The 19,973-nt window shown below is 44.0% G+C and overlaps 2 protein-coding genes across 2 annotated transcripts in view; both read right to left on the reverse strand.

The window, feature by feature from the left end:
• Positions 1-5,832, reverse strand: part of LOC126191559 (retinol-binding protein pinta-like) — a 301,411-nt gene extending 295,579 nt beyond the window's left edge. Inside the window, exon 1 of the mRNA XM_049932472.1 lies at positions 5,817-5,832. The gene's annotated coding sequence lies outside the window, so the exon portion shown is untranslated. The remainder of the gene's footprint in view (positions 1-5,816) is intronic.
• LOC126191563 (uncharacterized) overlaps positions 1-5,842 on the reverse strand; it is a 66,733-nt gene extending 60,891 nt beyond the window's left edge. Inside the window, exon 1 of the mRNA XM_049932479.1 lies at positions 5,725-5,842. The gene's annotated coding sequence lies outside the window, so the exon portion shown is untranslated. The remainder of the gene's footprint in view (positions 1-5,724) is intronic.
• Positions 5,843-19,973: the final 14,131 nt, after the last annotated feature.

Below are 19,973 nucleotides of genomic sequence, written 5' to 3' on the forward strand. Positions count from 1 at the left end.
TCAACAAACTGCACGGCTTCCACAGTGAAGGCTACGCCACGTCCATTCGGCGATCCGGAGACGTTTTGAAAATCTTACTTTTGGTTGAATAAAATACGGGTCCTGCTCTTGGTTTCTTGGTCGAGATTGAAAACAGTCTTAAAACTTGGTAGCTACTCGATTTTAGCGGTGCTCACGTCTTGTAAAAGGGCTAAATCTCATTTAACAGTCTTAAAATATGTATGTCAAGGCCTCTAGTTAAATGGAACATTCAAATTTATTCATTTTGGGAGTCGTAACAACGAAAGCATTCGGAAGCTATGTATGACACATACGTAAAACAGACTTATTAAGATGGAAGTTCAACGTCTGCTCCTGCACTCTCTCTCCTCTCCACTGTTTCGCCCAGACCGTTGGCAGTGAGCTTTCCTATTTCGGACCGCAGTCCTACGAGAAACACAGGCCGTGGTGCATACCTCACAGCACGTAACACTGCTGGGTTACAATTGCTGGCAGTGACCTCTGGCGGTGAGCGAGTAACTGTTTCAGACGAATTTAATAATTCTAGACCGCACGTTTTGATGTATGCATGCTCTCGATAGCACACGACGAGGTTACGACCTTCAGTGCGCACGTGTTCCATTACGTAATTTCTCGTGGGCCTTGCGTGGAGCCGAGCGTAAGCGAAGTGTGGCGAGCAAGCCGACTACCATTCGTTGCAGGGGCCGTGTATCTCGTGCGCACCGTTCCGGACCTTGCAGCAGCCTGTCGTGTTTTGTTTTGCTCGTGGCCTACGCTGCGCGAGTGCCGACGCGAACCCCTGGGGCAGAGCCGAAGAGCGGTCATCGCTTTCGTCCTATTCCGATGTTACTGGTTTCTCACGTCGAGCTTTTTGCAAGATTTGTTGCTCCCTGTGTCCGCGCCTACTTGCTTAGTTCGTTGGTTTCACGTTTCACGAACGGAGACGGCTGAGATCCCTCCTGGTCACTCTCGTAACTGCAGTCCACGGTATCAGAAGCGTCCTCAGCGGTGCTAATTTTGCTGTTCACTTTTGGTTTCCAGAACCTTATACGGCAAGCGAGCTTACATTGCTTCTTGATCAGATACACTGAATTTGGGCTTTCAACTTTATCAGGCTGCGGTTGTTCGACAACGTGAACCTTCACCTCTAGCTGCTGAACATGCGGTGGTTCTGAAGTGTGCCACAGTACCTTGAACTCTCTCGCTCAACAGACATAGTGACGCAGTTCTACAGAGAGTGGCATTTCAGCTCGACAATTGCACAGGTCACCGCCCTTTATTGGCGCTATCATTCCGTAGGTGCTCCACCGACTTACACATTACACATGTCAGTTGTTGTCCGTTATATGATATGTACTACCTACGTTGAGGTGACAAAAGTCATGGAATAGCTCCTAAGATCGTGCCGGATCTCCTTTTGTCCGGTGAAGGGCAGCAACTCGACATTGCGTGGACTCAACAAGTCATTGGAAGTTCCCTACAGAAATATTGAGCCATGCTGCCCTTGTAGCTACTCATAGTTGCAAAAGTGTTGCTGGTGCAGGATTTCCTACCCGAACTGGACTCTGGATTATTTCCGATAAATTGTCGATGGGACTCATTTCGGGCGGTCTGGCTGACCAAAAGATACGCTCGCACTGTTCAGAATATTCTTCAAACAAATCGTGAATAACTGTAGCACCGTATATGACGTACCGTCGCACATAAAAATTGCATCATTGTTTGGGAACATGAAGTCTATGAATGTGTGAAAGTGGACTCCAGGTAGCCCGACATAACTGTCTCTAGTTAATGATCGGTACAGTACGACCGGAGGATCCAGTCCGTGCCATGTAAACACAGCCGTCACAATTATGGAGCCATCACCAGCAGGTCTTACGAGTGCTGAAAACTTGTGTGCATCGCCTCTTAGTGTCTGCGCCACACTCGAATCCCACCATCATCTCGTACTAACTGAAGTCGGGACTCATCTGACATGGCCACCGTTTCCTAGTCGTCTAGAGTCCAACCGACACCCCCGGGATAACAAGGCCGCCCAGCAGTGTTAGTGACGTCACACTAAGCGGCCCACAGCCGACGCAGCAGTCCACGGACACCTCCGTACAGACGCGCCTGATGCTAACCATCTTCTGTCCGTCATACAGAAAGGAGCGAACTATAATTCGAACCAAAGACCAAATTATATATATTCTTGTAAACAGCATAAAGGTTCATAACGAAATACTGATTACATATACGGGCAGGAATAAGTTTCATCGATCGAGGAACTTTGCCACTATTTTATAATTGTCAGAACACTATTTAGCTTTAAAACTCGCATACAGGTGGTGACAAATGCCAACTGACAGCAGGACTTTACATTTTCAAGCTATTACACTGAAGGTAAATTGTCTTAAACACTGTCATACATAGCAAAACCCTCACAACTTTCGTTTACAATAAGGTAACAAGAGTTCGCTTTATCTCATAAAACACATGACTATTGTGAATTTACTCATATGTTCATGGTGACAGCTCTTTTCAAGAATTTTTACAAGAGTATCCCCAGTAATAAAGAATGGAAACAAAAGATAGATATCAAATATTCTCCTTTTAACATAGACATCATTGAACACAAGATTCTGTCTTGCACTGTGATACTAAGGAACTGCTCTTTCCTTTAATAAAAGCCCGACAATTTGAAGTTCGCTCTGCTATTGAAGATACACTTCTTGAAACAATATTAAAAATGTTACGAAAGGTAAGGAAATGAAAAACAACCAAGTGCATTACATGTAAGAATGTGAGCAAAAGGCTGAGGCTCTCTTTACTTACCATTTTCAATCTCTCTACAGCTTATTTCCTTTTCCACGTAGAGATCACCAACTGCAAGTCTCATTATTGCTGTTTGTTACTAACAAAGTGCTTTTCTATTTAGAAAACCTGACAATTTGATGTCATTCTGGTACTGAAGATAAACACTTTTCAGAGGAGTTCTAGAACCTATTCCTGCCCGTATATTTAATCGGTATTTCGTTATGAGCCTTTATGCTGTTTACAAGAATATATATAATTTGGTCTTTGGTTCGAATTATAGTTGGCCCCTTTCTGTACGACGGACAGAAGATCGTTAGCATCAGGCGCGTCTGTACGGAGGTGTCCGTGGACTGCTGCGTCGGCTATGGGCCGCTTAGTGTGACGTCACAAACACTGATGGGCGGCCTTGTTATCCCGGGGGTGTCGGTCCGACTCATATGGTCACGAGTCCAGGAAAGACGCCGCAGGCGATGTCGTGCTGTTCGTAACGGTACTCGCGTCGGTCGTCTGCCCCATAGTTCGTGTACGCCATTTCGCCGTCCTGTCCTCACTGATACGTACGTAGATCTACTCTCATTTCTGCGGTTATTTCGCGTATTGTTGCTTGTCTGTTAACACTGACAGCTCAACGCAAACGCCGTTGCTCTCAGTCGTTAAGCGAAGGCCGCCGGCCACTGCATTATCTGTGGTGAGACATTATGCCTGTACTTCCGTATTCTCGGCAATCTCTGGACATTGTGGAGCTCAGAATATTGAATTTCCTAACGATTTCCGAAATGGTATGTCCCATGGGTCTAGCCACCATTCCGCGTTCAAGGTTTGTTAATCCCCGTCGTGCGGCCATAATCAGTTCGGAAACCCTTACACATGAGTCAGCTGGGTACAAATGGGAGCTCCGCCAGTGCACTGTCCTTTTACGCCTTGTTTTCGTGGTACTACCACCATCTGTGTATGTGGATTTCGCTATCCCATGACTTACGTCGCGTCAGTGTGCATCGACCAGTGAACAAGCGAGATGGAATGTGCTTGCGTAAGTCAATTCGTATGGACAGAACACCGCTGTCGGCGCGATAGCAGTACAGACACAGGACCAACTTTCATTTGTTGCGCTGAGAAGTTCTCTGTGTTAACGTAAAGCTTTAGCTATTTCCTGATTAGGATGTTCGGAAGGTATTTTTAAAACCTGCACAGTGTGAATGCCGTAGCTTGAGTGTTTCACACTAATGCTGCCGTCAGCATGCTTGAATTTTTTCGCATTTGTACATTTTCTGTCACTAGCCGTTTACAGGTAGGGCGGTTTGCTAGCTTGAGAAAACAAGACTGGGGATTTACGAATAACTTCATGCCTACTCCTTCGTCTCGTGGCAAATACAAAACAAACAACTTTGTGACAATGACCATCATAGTTTTGAGACTGCGAATAAAGCTAACAACACTGTTTAAATGGTCATAAAACTTATAACAATTAAGAAGGAAAATATCCGTCAAGCATGCTTTCTTCAAAGGATCGGTGGTAGTTGATACAGGCATAGTGAAAATGCCGAATAAAATAAATAAAAGGGCCTTGGGGTTTGTGAGATTGCCTGCGATGACTGCCCTCAGTAATGTACAGGTCACATTGGGCGAAATTTTAATATGCGATTGGAAGAACATGTAAACCTCGCCAATCCCAAATTAGCTATCTTAGTTTGTCTAAAAGAAACTGGTCGCTCTATTTCCAGTATTGAAAAGAACTTGCGTATTATATATATGGATTTTTTTAAAATGCTTTGGAAGAGATACATACAATGAAGGCATTAAGAGAACCGTAAGTTCAATTTTCAATAACCAGACAGAATCGAAACACTACGTTATCCTACAGAATTTTGATTACCTGAATTGTCGCCGGTAGCAAAAAGATGATTTTCGCGCTAATTTAGTAACTGTATAATACTCAAATAATACTTCTTTGGTAAGTTGTAATATTGAGGTATTGATGTAAAGCGGATTAGGTTCTCTTTTCTATTTTATACCGACAATAAACTACCAGATTTCTTTAAGTTACGTAATGCCATTCCCAGCCATCGGTTATTTTCCTAGTTAGGATTTCCTCCTTGCAGGTGTTCGTGTCTGTTATCTTCCTTTTAGGCAGCGTGGCCTTGCGCCTACCGGTGTACTGCTAGCCTCCATGGACCACTTGCAGCACATCGGCACGTTAACAATACGTCGAAAGTACGAACATTACACGGGACTATTAAGTTTTACAGCTGCTGTCTATCGGACCTTATAATATATCATCCGGGGTGTTATCCGGGAAACTATTTTTTAGATCTCTTAAATTCTCGACGTTTTGGTTCCATACTGCAGTATTATTTCTTTAATGATATTTCACGTGTACGAACAGTTCTTTCCCTAGATTTTAATTAATTTTTACCCATTTTATCCCCGTTCAGAGTAGCGTCCCATTCGAATTATTAGTTTTGCCCGACATTTTTCTAGGTCTGAGTCATACAGCAGTAATGATTTCTACATTTTGCCAAGCGTTCCTGGATGTACTCAATTCTATTACGGCGACCGGCCAATGGATTCGACTCTTAAAGAGAATAACCTCAGAAAAGCTGGGGCTCCGTAAGAGTCCATCTGTATTATGGAAATGTAACGATTGTGAGTAATTGCCATATTTTTTGTTGAATGCCAACACTATGATTCAATGTTTCAACCATTTCACAAATTTCACACGGTGATTTGTATCTTGACAGACAAGCCTGAAGATGTGTCTATGGTGACGTGAAAACGGCAGTTGCGAATAAAACACCTTCTTGTTCCTGTGACATACAAAACATCCCGTATCCAAGTGAAGATTTCGAATGCTGTTGGTGTCTGCGCCTTCCTGTCGAAAGTGCACGGCACCGTAGAGTTCCTACAAGCGTTTGCAGCCATCTCACTCACCGATATGCGAAAAACTCACGAACCCAGCTGAGGGCAGCGAAGTCGCCTCCACGAAGCCACACAGTCGCGCAGCCGCAGCTCGCAGCACGCACCTGCTGATAGGCGGGCAGCTAGATACCTACTGGCGTGACCTCCAGAGAACCAGTATGGCTACCTCGGCACGCACTTGTAATTCCTTAGCCTACTGTTTATCTCGTCACAGCAAAAAATCTATCTTTCATAACATGTTCCTTTCAGCTTTGCTAGTGCTGGCCAACACTGAAACCAGAAAGCAGTAAAGTAAAGCAATACAGCAATTAACGTGACAGAAGTTTTGTTAGAAATCAATATTTTGTACATGGAAAAAAGTTTTTAATCTATTTTAAGTGTTTATTCACTGTTTTTCACTTCGAGGAATATTAATTTGGCAATTTTTGTTCGTTAGCTTTTTCGATATTCGTCAGGACTTTCTCAGTCGTTCTTACTTTTATATATTCGAGAATTTCAATTTCCACTTTCATCCCAACTTAGAAATTAACTTTTAGATATAAAAGGAGGTACCTTAAAAATACCAATTGGATTAGAATAAGTCATTTGAAATACAATTGATGTTGTGTACCTCCTGTAAAATTCAGTAACTAGATTATGACACGTTTTTAAATGTACCAAATCTGTTATTCACTGAGGTGACAAGTCATGCGATGGCAGTATATACACATACAGATGGTGGTAGTATCACGAAAACAAGGTGTAAAAGGCACTGCATTGACGGAGGCGTCATCTGTACTCAGGTGATTCATGTAAAAGGGTTTCCGACCTATTTGTGGCCGCACTACGAGGATTATGAGACTTTGAACGCGGAATGGTGATTAGAGTTAGACCGAGGGGACATTCCGTTTCGGACATCGTTAGGAAATTCAATATTCCGTGATCCTATTCCGTGTCGAACCTGCGCCGACAATACCTTCACTTAACGACTGAGTGTAGCGGCGTTTGCGTACAGTTGTCAGTGCTGACAGACAAGCGACACTGCGTGAAATAACCGCGTAAATGAATGTGGGACGCACCAGGAACGTATTCGTTAGGACAGTGTGACAAAATCTGGCGTTAAGGGGCTGTGGCAGCAGTGACTGACGAGAGTGCCTTTGCCCAGTGCAAGACATCGTCTGCAGCATCTCTCCTGGGCTCACGACCATATTGGTTGGACCCTATACGACTGGAAAACCGTGGTCTAGTAAGATGAGTCGCGACATCAGTAGGTAAGAGCTGACGATAGAGTTCTAGTACGAAGCCACGGACCGAAGTTGTCAACAAGGCAGTTTGCAAGACGCTGGTGGCTCCAGAACAGTGTGGGCCGTGTTTACATGGAAGAGACTGGATCGTATGGTACATCTGAACCGACCATTGACTGAAAATGCTATGTTCGCTATTGCTTTGAAGAATATTCTGCACAATTCGAGCGAATGACTTGGTAACCCAGATCGACCGACATGAAGCCCATCGAATATTTATGGGACATATTCGGGACGTCGGCTCGTGTCCAGAATCATTCAACAGCAATACTTTTGCAACTATGGACGGATACAGAGGCTGCTTGACTCAATATTTCTTCAGGGGATGTCCAACGACTTTTTGAGGCCATGCTACGTCGATTTGCTGTACCACGCTGCGCAAATGTAGGTCAGACCCGATATTATCCCGTGCCGTACTTTGACTCTGGAGCATGGAAACAAGTGCGGAGCAAATGTAAACATCACGATTCATAGTCGCGAAAACGAAAGTCGGGCGACAGTTTCTATTTACGTGCCGGATACGGCTGTATTCAATGCGTACACTATCCAAAATGCAATATATGGTCAGAGAAAGGAAACATAATCTGGTTACCGAATAAAAATATGAGAACTAATGCTAAAAGATGGCCAACTGCGTCGAAAACCGTCAGTAGGTAACACGCTCCTCAGATTACAACGATTCCAAACGCAAATTTCCCGAAACGTATCGATTCGCTACAAAGAAGGAGAGAGCAAAGACTGCAGGAAACAGGAAGTACGAAACGGAAGGACCTGAGAATGTACACAGAGTAGAGTTTCTTTACATCTACCACAGTTGTTTTGAAACCTCCATGCCACGCAGGACTATTAATTTTTACAGTTTTAGGTACATTGAAGCGGCAAAGAAACTGGTATAGGCATGCATATTCAACTACAGAGATAAACAGGCAGAATGCGGCCCTGCGGTCGCCACCGCTTATACAGGGTGTTACAAAAAGGTACGGCCAAACTTTCAGGAAAAATTCCTCACATAGAAATAAAGAAAAGATGTTATGTGGACATGTGTCCGGAAACGCTTAATTTCCATGTTAGAGCCCATTCTAGTTTCTTCCACCTACGCTCAATGGAGCACGTTATCACGATTTCATACGGGATACTCTACCTGTGCTGCTACAACATGTGCCTTTACAAGTACGACACAACCTGTGGTTCATGCACGATGGAGCTCCTGCACATTTCAGTCGAAGTGTTCGTACGCTTTTCAACAACAGATTCGGTGACCGATGGATTGGTAGAGGCGGACCAATTTCATGGCCTCCGCGCTCTCCTGACCTCAACCCTCTTGACTTTCATTTATGGGGGCATTTGAAAGCTCTAGTCTACGCAACCCCGGTACCAAATGTAGAGACTCTTCGTGCTCGTATTGTGGACGGCTGTGATACAATACGCCATTCTCCAGGGCTGCATCAGCGCATCAGGGATTCCATGCGACGGAGGGTGGATGCATGTATCCTCGCTAACGGAGGAGATTTTGAACATTTCCTGTAACAAAGTGTTTGAAGTCACGCTGGTACGTTCTGTTACTGTGTGTTTCCTTTCCATGATTAATGTGATTTGAAAAGAAGTAATAAAATGGGCTCTAACATGGAAAGTAAGCGTTTCCGGACACATGTCCACATAACATATTTTCTTTCTTTGTGTGTAAGGAATGTTTCGTGAAAGTTTGGCCGTACGTTTTTGTAACACCCTGTATAAGACACCAAATGTCTGGCGCAGTTGTTAGATCGGTTGCTGCTGCTACAATGGCAGGTTATCATGATTTAAGTGAGTTTGAACGTGATGTTATAGTCGGCGCACGAGCGATGAGACACGGCATCTCCGAGGTATCGATGAAGTGGGGATTTTCCCGTACGACCATTTCACGAGCGTACTCTGAATATTGGGAATCGCGTAAAACATCAAACCTACGACATCTTTGCGGCCGGAAAAATATCCTCCAAGAACAGAGTCAACGGCTACTGAAGACAAACGCTCAACATGACAGAACTGCAAGCCGTGCGCAGATTGCTGCAGATTTCAGTGCTGGGCCATCAACAAGTGTCAGCTTGCGAACCATTCAGAGGAACATCACCGATATGGGCTTTCGATGCAGAAGGCCCACTCGTATACCGTTAATGACTGCACAACACGAAGTTTTTCGCCTCACCTGGACCCGTCAACATTGGAATATTGATGACTGGAAACATCAAGCTTGGTCGGACGAGTATCGTTTCAAATTGTATCGAGCGGATGGGCGTGTAAAGGTAGGGAGACGTTCTCACGAACGCATGGGTCCTGTATGTCAACAGGAGACTGTTGAAGCTGGTCGAGGCCCCTTGTAATGGTGTGGGGCGTGTGAAGCTGGAGTGATATGGGGCCCCTGATAGGTCTAGATGCGGCTCTGAGAGGTGTAAGCATCCTGTGTGATCACCTGCATCCATTCATATCCATTGTGAATTCACACGGACTATGGCAATTCCAGCAGGATATTGGGACTCCACAGAGTTGCTATAGCGCGTCTACAGGAACACTCTTTTGTGTTTAAACACTCCCTCTGTCCACCAAACTCGCCAGACATAAACATAATTGAGCATATCTGGGATGCCTTGCAACGTGCTGTTTAGAACAGATCTCCACCCCCTCGAAATCTTACGGATTTACGGACAGCCCTGGAGGTTTCATGATGTCAATTCCCTCCAACGCTTATTCAGAAATTAGTCGGGTCCATGCCACGTCGTGTTCCGGCACTTCTGCGTGCTCGCGGTTGCCCTACGATATTAGGCAGGTGTACCAGTGTATTTCATTATTCAAAATTCGTTCAAGGGGGGGGGGGCGGTATCTCTTGTTGTAATTACAGTTTATATTGACAATATCTACGTTTCGGTGTTGCAATATTACATTGGTTCTGAAGAAGTCACACGTGAAGACTCCGATGAAGATTGTAATTTCTATTAAGGTATAGCCTTCGTGTAAAAAATTATATTTTGAAGAATTACCTAAAGTATTGTATAACTAGAATTAAATTAGAGCTAACTTCTGTAAGAGGAGTATCAAGTGAAAGAAATAAAAGTGGAGCTAGGTAACGGGTATTCGGACGACGGCTCACATTGGGACTGTGTCTCGCTTCACACTGTCCTGTTACGCACGCGTCGTCTGCGTGTCTTGAGGAAGGATTTCGTCGAACTAAATGATACGGCAAGGGGTTAAAACGTCTGAGTTTGGAATTTCGCCTCTCGGATAAATTTCGGCGGGCGTCTTTGCTGCGTGGATGGGTCGTCGTAATTGGGACGGTCCAGTGGGACGCATGCAGCTGATCAAGAGGTGTACCTCTGATTCGAATACCGCTGGTTAAAAACTTCTAACCTCACGGATTATTTATCAAGTAAATAAATTTATCCAGTACATGCATCATTCACAGTGAAACGAGTTAGTTTCGGAAGCTGCTTTCAGAATAACATTTTACAGGTGAAACGGATCTGAAGGTTTCATTGCGCCACAAGCTCCACAATGATGTCATATTATACAGGGTGTTTCAAAAATACTTTTACATATATTGGAACAGGTTCTCTACACCAAAACAAGAAAAATATATTAAGAAAATGTGGGCTCTAAATGCAAAACCTCAAGAGCTATGAGCATTTTTTTCACTTCGTTACTGCGAATAAGTATAAAATCTCACATAAAATTGCTTGTAGTGCATGACATGTTAAAGGTCCCCAAATCGAACAACGTCCTGTTATGGTCGCCACTTTATAATATAATAAAATGATGGAATAGATGATAATAAAATGCGTGGCTTTTTAAAATGTATTGAATTAATGAGATTAATTTTTCGGCATGAATGACAAGCACAATAAGCTGAGCTATGCCTGGAAATAAGTTCGTATTAGTGCATATTATTTTGCAGGGCGAAGTAGTTTCTCTCTCCGCTGGAGTTTTGTGCTTACCATTCTTTATAATGCTACGTTTGGTCGCCGTGTCCACCTTTGAAGTCTTGACCGTATTCCCATTAAGCTTATCGGATCTTCGTAATTTTCCAAAGTACACAGGTGGGCTTCGGTTCTTGTAATTATTGTACTATTTGAAATAACAACTCACACGACCTTTCAGTTAATGAAACAATACTGTATTTTTCTAAACGGTGCACATATGAAATACATACTCCTCACTTATTCATAGCGCCCCCAAAATGGCGGTCTACAATTACTCGCTTAAAATGGCGTGCTTCTCACTCGTTCACTAGCTGAGCGCGAATCCTTCCTTCCTCCTACTGGTACCACAAAAAATCCTCTGTTTTTTAACAACTGAAGTCAAAAAATACATGACGGTAGGCATAGGCTCTATGATGGGCTACCGCTTCATCTTCTCTCTTTGCCTTTAAAGAAGACGAAAACATAAAGGAAATGCAAAAGGTTTATCACAACCTACAGGCGTTGTTTTGATGTTGGTAACTGATGGTTAGAGACACCACATCTGTTTCACAGTATTCTACGGAATCAATGTCACAGATGTTGGCCACCGATGGGATCGTATGTACGATTGGAGTTCATCCCGCCAGCGTCACTTAAGGCCTGAAGATGGTGTACTTAGACACCGAAACTGGGTGCAATATTATAAAATAGCGTTAAAATGGTGGTTGTAGGTGTTTCATTTTTATTATGTAATAAACAAATACGCCTCAAAGAGCGAAGAAATCAATTCTAGATCTGTTACAGCCAGAAAGTAATCCACTTCTTGGATATCTGTCAGGTAATGTAGTACTGTAGGAACAGTATCCCTATTTCGTTGACGTGTGCAATTAATACGAACAGAAATAGATAAACCACGGCTTTTTCAGGAAGCTGTAAACTCAGGACTGATGAAGTAGTACCAGTTTCTTTGAACGTGGTTCTCCTTGAAGTGCAGGAAGGTTCGATGCCCGAGAGGGAGCCAGCAGGCGTAGTAGTAAGAGGAAGCTGGGTGAGTACGCTACGAGTAGGCTACCTCTGACTGAAGTACAGTTAAAGGAGCGCTAAGTGTTTGCTGTGGCCGTGTCCTCCAGAGGATGCGGGCTGTGGCCACGTACAAAGAGGCCACCACAGCGCCACACGGCGAGGTCAGCGTCTAGACTCCGGCTGAGTTAAAGCTAGCCTCCAGATAGGGAGCTGTATGTAGGCTGTTTCGGTTTTCTTATTGGTAACGCCACGTAGCGCTCTGTATGAAAATCATTGGCTGTGCTGTGTGCAGTCTGTGGCTAGTTTGCATTGTTGTCTGCCATTGTAGTGTTGGGCAGCTGGATGTGAACAGCGCGTAGCGTTGCGCAGTTGGAGGTGAGCCGCCAGCAGTGGTGGATGTGGGGAGAGAAATGGCGGAGTTTGAAATTTGTAAAAATGGATGTCATGAACTGCTGTATATATTATGACTTTTGATGACTATTAAGTTAAATACATTGTTTGTTCTCTATTAACTACTATGCCTACTAGTAGTTAGTGCCTTCCGTAGTTTGAATCTGTTATTTAGCTGGCAATAGTGGCGCTCGCTGTATTGCTGTAGCTTGAGTAACGAAGATTTTTGTGAGGTAAGTGATTTGTGAAAGGTATAGGTTAATGTTAGTCAGGGCCATTCTTTTGTAGGGATTTTTGAAAGTCAGATTGCGTTGCGCTAAAAATATTGTGTGTCACTTTAGTGAATGTTTGAGTACGTTCAGTTTTGCTCAGCTGCTTGAAAAGCAAATAATGTAAGAGGTTTATCAGCACAGTAATTCAGAAATTGTTCTAAGGGGACGTTTCAGAGCAAACGGACAAGACTTATTTTTAAGCTTCCGCCATACGTCACTCAGACAGTCCTAAGTGCACATACATCTGCTAAACGTTGAAATAAGCGAATACGGATCCTCTCAATCATTATAACCGACAGTATCAACAGAGCATCATCAACAGTTTCAAACTGGATCACTCGATAATTCGAGGCAGGATTGTGTATGCAGGGTGACAACTATTGAATTATATGTAAAAAACATAAATTAGTTACAAACTATGGTGTGCACACACTTTATCGAACATGTAAACGTCACTATAGGTATTCGGATTTAGGTTATGACATGTTCGACATACCTGTCAAAATTGGCGATTATGTGGCGCAGATGAATAGCGAAATTCTCCACGACCCACTGAAGTGTCGGAACATCCATTCTGTCGATGACCTCACGAATGACTGTTTTAAGCTCAGCAATGGTTTTGGGGTTATTGTTGTAAACTTTGTCTTTAATATATGGAGAATCTGGCAGCCAATCGAGGCCCTTGGCAGTGGGCCCTGGGTACCCCAGGGCCTGCCCGCCGTTCGCTAAGTTCTCCTCCACGACAACAAACACTCCCCTGATTCGGTGGGGTCTACCTCCGTCTTGCATGAACTACACCTTGCCGAAATAAGGGTCACTTGATAGAATGGGGATGAAATCATCCTCCAAAATCTTCACTTATCGTCGGCAGTCACTGTGCCATCAAGGAATAATGCACGAATTATTCCTTGACTGGACATTGCTCACCACACAATCACCTGTTGAGGATGAAGAGACTTTCGATCGCGTAATGCGGATTCTCAGTCCCCCAAATGCCCCAGTTTGGCTTATTGAAGAACCCATCCAAATGCAATCCGTGCAGTTTAGACGTCCTAACGCAAACCAATCAGAAGCTGTGACGATTTTATTTCATGAGGTTCAATAATTTTCATCCTGTACAATCGCTGCCAAGAAGATCCCAACTGGGCACTGTGCAAGTGATCGTAGTTATCGTTCACTGGACACAGGACTAGGCCAGCGTTAAGGAAAGACCAGTGCAAGTCAACGTTAGACTACTGCCACGTTCGTACTAATGTTACCCTACATCGCCCTCTGTGAGGGCAGGGTATTTGCTGCGAGCTAGCAAGCCTCCTCGATAACAGCAACTATTTTCTGCAGTAGGGGGCTCTTTTTATTTATGTTTAACGTCAGATTAATTTGTTGAATACGGTCCAAGAAGAAACGACCAAACATCGGTTAGAAGTGTTACGCTTAGAAAATTTCACGTGGAAGAAGGAACAAAGAGCTAGGTAGACACACTAATCACGCGTTTTGACACTGTACTTTTCATTCTTTTGCTACAAATTGACTGTCATTAATAAATTATTACTACTCAAAGCTTTGTTATCAATATCTGAAGCGTTCCTCGTCGATGAGTAGACCAGTATACGCTCTAGCGTCAGCCTTCCGTAAGGGAGTGCTGAGGAGGTTGCCTGTTGTCGTCCGCTTAACGGCACTTCTTTATTATAAGTTCGTTCTTTTATACCCGATGGTTCGCAGATTCCCAGAGGCTGTAATGAAACAAACCGGACATGGACCCGACACTTCGCCTGAAGATGACGACTAGGGTATAGGTCGAAACATGATAATAACAGCATGGCACGGCTCTCTGATTAACCGAAAATATTTCATCAATCATTCGCACAATTTCAAATAACACTGAGGGCCGCTTCTCAGTATGAATCAGAGGGCCAAATTAGACTTCGGGTGCCATCACAGAGAGACGGTTTAGTTTGCAAAACATACAATGACCTAACTGAATCACGATGACAAGGGGACATAGAAAAACGAAAATCGCTATAAAAAAGTCAAAATAGAATCTGAACCCATTGTCGCTGATATGCATATCCAATGATCGCTACTGGTTGATAGGATACACATCTCGAATCACATTTTGTCAATACAAATTATCAACGAAGTTACTGATACATTTTTATTAACGTTTTAATTAAATCATAGTAATTAATCATCGTCTTTCAGATGATACAAGTTACCTGTATCAAAGTATTTTGCCTTCCTACTTCGGCCGTGATATCTTAAATTCTTCAGTATGACTTTCAAAGAAAATATCATAAAGTAAGTTAAGCGGTGTTCTCTTACCAAAGTTTGTTCACCTATGCGATTTACATACTTGTGTTTTTAAGTTTCACATATATTCATTGACTGTATTTTAGTATATATTTAGCTAATTTAGGTTACATAAGCAATATGCACTGGCAGCAATTGTAAATCAGGCCAAAAAAGTGGCCTGCCACTGCGCTAGACGTCTAAACTATTAGGGTAAAATCATTTGAGTTAGTACTAAATTGTAGACCTCAAAAAGAACTACAAAACAGTCTCGGAGGGCGCACGGCCACTTCGGCCGGCTATGGAAGTCACATCAGATCAAGTTCACACCGCTATCTACAACATGGAATGATATTTTCACTCTGCAGTTGAGTGTGAGCTGATATGAAACTTCTTGGCAGATTAAAACTTCTGGCAGAAGTAAAGCTGTGAGGACTGAGAGTGAGTCGTGCTTGGGTAGCTCAGATGGTAGAGCACTTGCCCGCTAAAGACAAAGTTCCCGAGTTCGAGTATCGGTCCGGCACACAGTTTTAATCTGCCACAAGTGTCATGGAACTCTGCTGTTTTTTAGTGAAGCTCTCGAACCCAGTGTTGATCGTATGGATTCTGCTCAAAAATGGAGGGGAAAATGAATTTCGTCGCCATGCTGATTTGATGTGCACTGCCATAATTTCAAATGCTGACATAGAATGCAAAAAATGTATGTATGTTTTCTCTGCCCCCTGAGGTTGGAAATTGTTATTCAAAAGAGCTTTTAACCAGGTATGTAGAAGCGAAACACATCTGTAGCGAACGTTGGTCTAGTCAACATAAATTGCAGTGTTATAGCGGCGTCAGGTCGGATGGAATACACATCATGCAGAATATTCCCTCTCATATAATTCTTTGTGGATACAGGGTGCTTGATACTTACAGACGACAGGTAGGAACATGGTTAACCTGTATTGAAGTGGACATCAAAGAACGAATTGCTCAAAAGGGATTCTCTTTTTAAAAATAACTCGTTAGAGCAACCCAGGAAACTGACGCGAGCTGAACTCTTGATGGAGAACCGCTCGACGAAGACAGGAGGGTCAATCTGTAGCTTGGTGTTACAACAGGAGCCAAAATTACCAGCTGTAGGTTTTCCTCCGTTACCCTCTAAACCGAATTTAAAAAAGCCACCCCTCATCCCAGAAGTGCATTTACTAAAGAAAAGAGGCTTCGAAAGAGCAATGGGAGCAGCATGGACGAAGACGTACCCGATTTAGAGCAGATCATTCACAAAGAGAGTCCGAAGATAGTAATTGACACGAACGTTTCGGAGAATAGAGTACAAGCTGTCGAGGCAACAGTGTAGGAAGTCTCACAAACGAACGTGTAGGCAGCTGTCGACCCACAACACGTAGAGGCCTATTAGGTGCAGTACGTGTAGCAACAAATCATCAAAACAAAACAAGCACGGCCGCTCGAGGTAGCCGGGCGGTCAGGGGCGCCTTGTCACGGTTTGTGCGGCTCCCCCCGTTAGATGTTCGAGTCCTCCCTCGGGCATGGGTGTGCGTGTTGTACTTAGCGTAAGTTAGTTTAAGTAAGATTAAGTTGTTCGTAGCCTAGTCCTTACCACAAATTTTCAATTTCCAAAACAAGCACAACGGTATTGTATATATTGTATTGTATGTTAACCGGGGACCTAGAAACGACGGAGAGGTTCCGTCCCCGCCGCAGCCGCAGTGGTCCACAACCCCACGACGGCTACCGCAATCCACTTCACCCCTCCGCCGCCCCACACCGAACCCAGGGTTATTGTGCGGTTCGGCCCCCGGTGGACCTCCCAGGGAACGTCTCACACCAGACGAGTGTAACCCCTATGTTTGCGTCGTAGAGTAATGGTGGTGTACGCGTACGTAGAGAACTTGTTTGCGCAGCAATCGCCATCATAGTGCAACTGAGGCTGAATAAGGGGAACCAGCCCGCATTCGCCGGGGCAGATGGAAAACCGCCTAAAAACCATCCACAGACTGGCCGGTTCACGGGACTTCGACACAAATCCTCCGGGCGGATTCGTGCCGGGGACCAGGCGCTCCTTCCCGCCCGGAAAGCCGTGCGTTAGACCGCACGGCCAACCGGGCGGGCTAGCACAACAGTAAGTACGAGCTCTAGATAAGCAATACAAAGCAATTAGTGCTTGTGCACAAATAGAAGAGTTCCCGTCCCAGGCACAAAACAAACACGACAAAGGACTTCGTTACTACAAACAAGCAGGGAATGAATGGGAAAACGGTAGCAGTCTGCCTACAGCGGAAGGTACATCTGTGATTCAAAGAACATTTCTGGTTCTGGTATTGACCATCTTCTGAGAAATTCTTGACTGGCACACAGGGTATACACTGATAAGCCAGAACATTATGACCGCTGAATAACTGTCGATATAAACACATCCAGACGATAGCAGGAACACCTGGTGAGGGATGACTGCTGGTCAGACATACGCACGATGCATGCAGTATCAGAGAGTGAGCTGTCCATTTGTAGAATGGGGAAGACGCATGATCTATCTGAGTTTAACCGAGGGCAAATTGAGATGGCCCAGATGCTTGGCATGAGCATTTCGGAAACTGCACGACTTGTCGGGTGTTCGAGGATGCTCTGATGAGCGTCTTCACCACATGGTGAAACCCAGGTGAGACCAAGTGCAGACGTCGTGGGGTGTGGTGGCCACTCCTCATTACACATATCGGACGTCATAGGCTGGGCAGACTGATAAAATAAGACAGGTAGTGAAGTGTGGTGAAACTAATATCAGACTTTAATGTTGGGCGCTGTGGCTGAGCGGTTCTAGGCAATCCAGTCTGAAACTGCGCTGCTGCTACGGTCGCAGGTTCGAATCCCGCCTCGGGCATGGATGTGTGTGATGTCCTTAGGTTCGTTAGGTTTAAGTAGTTCTAAGTCTAGGGGAATGATAACCTCAGATGTTAAGTCTCATAGTGCTTACAGCCATTTGAACCATTTATTGCTGGACAGAGTACAATTATGTCTGAATACATAGTGCAGTGCACAATGGGTCTCCGCAACTGATGGATCTCGACACTTCCTTAACCGTGCCGATGGCAGCAGGCCAGTCCATCGTCTTCTAGAGGAATGGCTTCTTGACACCTGTACTGTGGGATGAAGTCAAGCTGTTGGCGGCTCCATTATGCTCTGGGTAACATTTACGTGAACATCCATGAGTCCAGTGGAGTTCGTACAAGGCACTATTACGTCCAAGGAGGATTAAACACTGGTTTCAGACCATCTACACCTCATTATGACTATCATGATCACCGACGACTGTCGAATTTTGCAACATGATGCGTCTTGTTACAAGGCCAGGAGTGTGATGGGGTTGTTCGTGAAACAGAATAATGAGATCCACTTGTTGTGCTTGCCCCCAGCTCACCAGGTCTGAACCTGATCGGGCACCTCTGGGATGTGACAGAACATGGCGTCAGAGCTCATCATCCCCTCCCTCTCCAGAATTTACCGGAATTAGGTGACTTGTGAATCTGGTGACACCTAGTGGCTGGAGATGGACACAGCAGCAGGTAAGTCCCGTTGAAACTTCAAAGTCTGTTCGGATGGTGTTTATTTGTTTTGTTGTAGGTGATCTGTGTGTTCAGATGTGGTGCCAACTCCCTCCAGCGACTTACCAAGGCCTCACTGCTTTCATGTCACGATGCGTCGCCACTGTTATACATGCCTAAAGTGGACCACCTAGCAAGGTGGGTGGTAATAATGATCTGGCTGACCAATGTAGTACAGAAGAAAAACAAAAACAAGGATTCCAAAGACATCAGTATCGTGCCTCAAGGTAAAGAATCCCAGTCTGATATTCAGATGAAAATGGAATGAGAGAACAATCTTCTAGTAAGCATTATTGACTGAGTTTCTCTGTGACTATGACTGAAGCTTATGAAACACTCACACTGAATATTAATAGAATCAAATCTCAATTAAAAATCGCACCTCTACAACAGTTCATCACTGACTCAGAAGCTGATATAGTTCTATTACAGGTAGTTACTATTATTCAATATATCAGGATCTAGTTTTAAAATGATATCGAATGCAGCACCTGAACAGTGCATAGGTTCATCGATCTTACTAAGAGAGAGCACTCCAGTACACAATATCGAGGACGAGGGATACGTTGTAGTCCTCATGATGTCTTCGTAATTAACAGGTCAGAGACATCTACTTTGTACAAAGAAGATATTATTTATCTCTTGTGAAGAAGCCCCAAAAACCTGTTGAGGCTTGTTTCCCTGATTGTTGTGCCCTTAAAGCAACTGTGAACTTGTATACAAAATGTGTAAAAGCCAGTGGAAGCTCAACATTACCCATATGAGAAACAGGTAAATAGTCGAATTTATCAGTGACAAGTGGCATGCCTGTCTACCCTCAGTAAATAACTAATCTTCTAAAGCAGAATGGTTGGTCACTTTAGCCAAATGGAAAATAAGGTAAAGTTTATTTTGTTATGGGCCTCAAAACCAAGAGACACTAAATAATTTTTGAATTGTACTGCAGAATACTGAGGGAGCTGTATCATAAATCGCGTGTCACAGACACACGCATTCAGGAAATAAAACGAGTAAACTAGAGAGTATTAAACGGAAACAAATGGAAGGTCTGAAGGGCAAATCGAAATCTCTTATAAAATAACGAACTGACAACATAATATCATTTATTAGAACACCAGAGAAACCGTAGCTGCACACTCATTGAAGACACAGAAACAGACAGTGAGAGGTTATTCACAAACCAAAACAACATTATCCGAAAAATCGAACAACATTAAATCAGTTATACTACTCTGATTAAAATAGTACAGTGGGGCTCACCGATTTGGCTCAAACTACGTGAGTAGAAGCAGGAAGATGACCCTTTCAACTTCCGGGAATATTTCCCTTCAGTGGGCTGTAGGGAAAGGGAAAATTTACTGTAAAGGTATGTGCATAGAGTGTGAGGAATTTCTGAGCAGCTGTTAGCGTGTCGGTGCCGTAACCCAGCTGTGAAACTCACCGACTGGCAACTTATCAGCTGGGGTTCGATTCCTGCTG

Source organism: Schistocerca cancellata, chromosome 6 (assembly GCF_023864275.1).
Source record: "Schistocerca cancellata isolate TAMUIC-IGC-003103 chromosome 6, iqSchCanc2.1, whole genome shotgun sequence".
Lineage (NCBI taxonomy): Eukaryota > Metazoa > Arthropoda > Insecta > Orthoptera > Acrididae > Schistocerca > Schistocerca cancellata.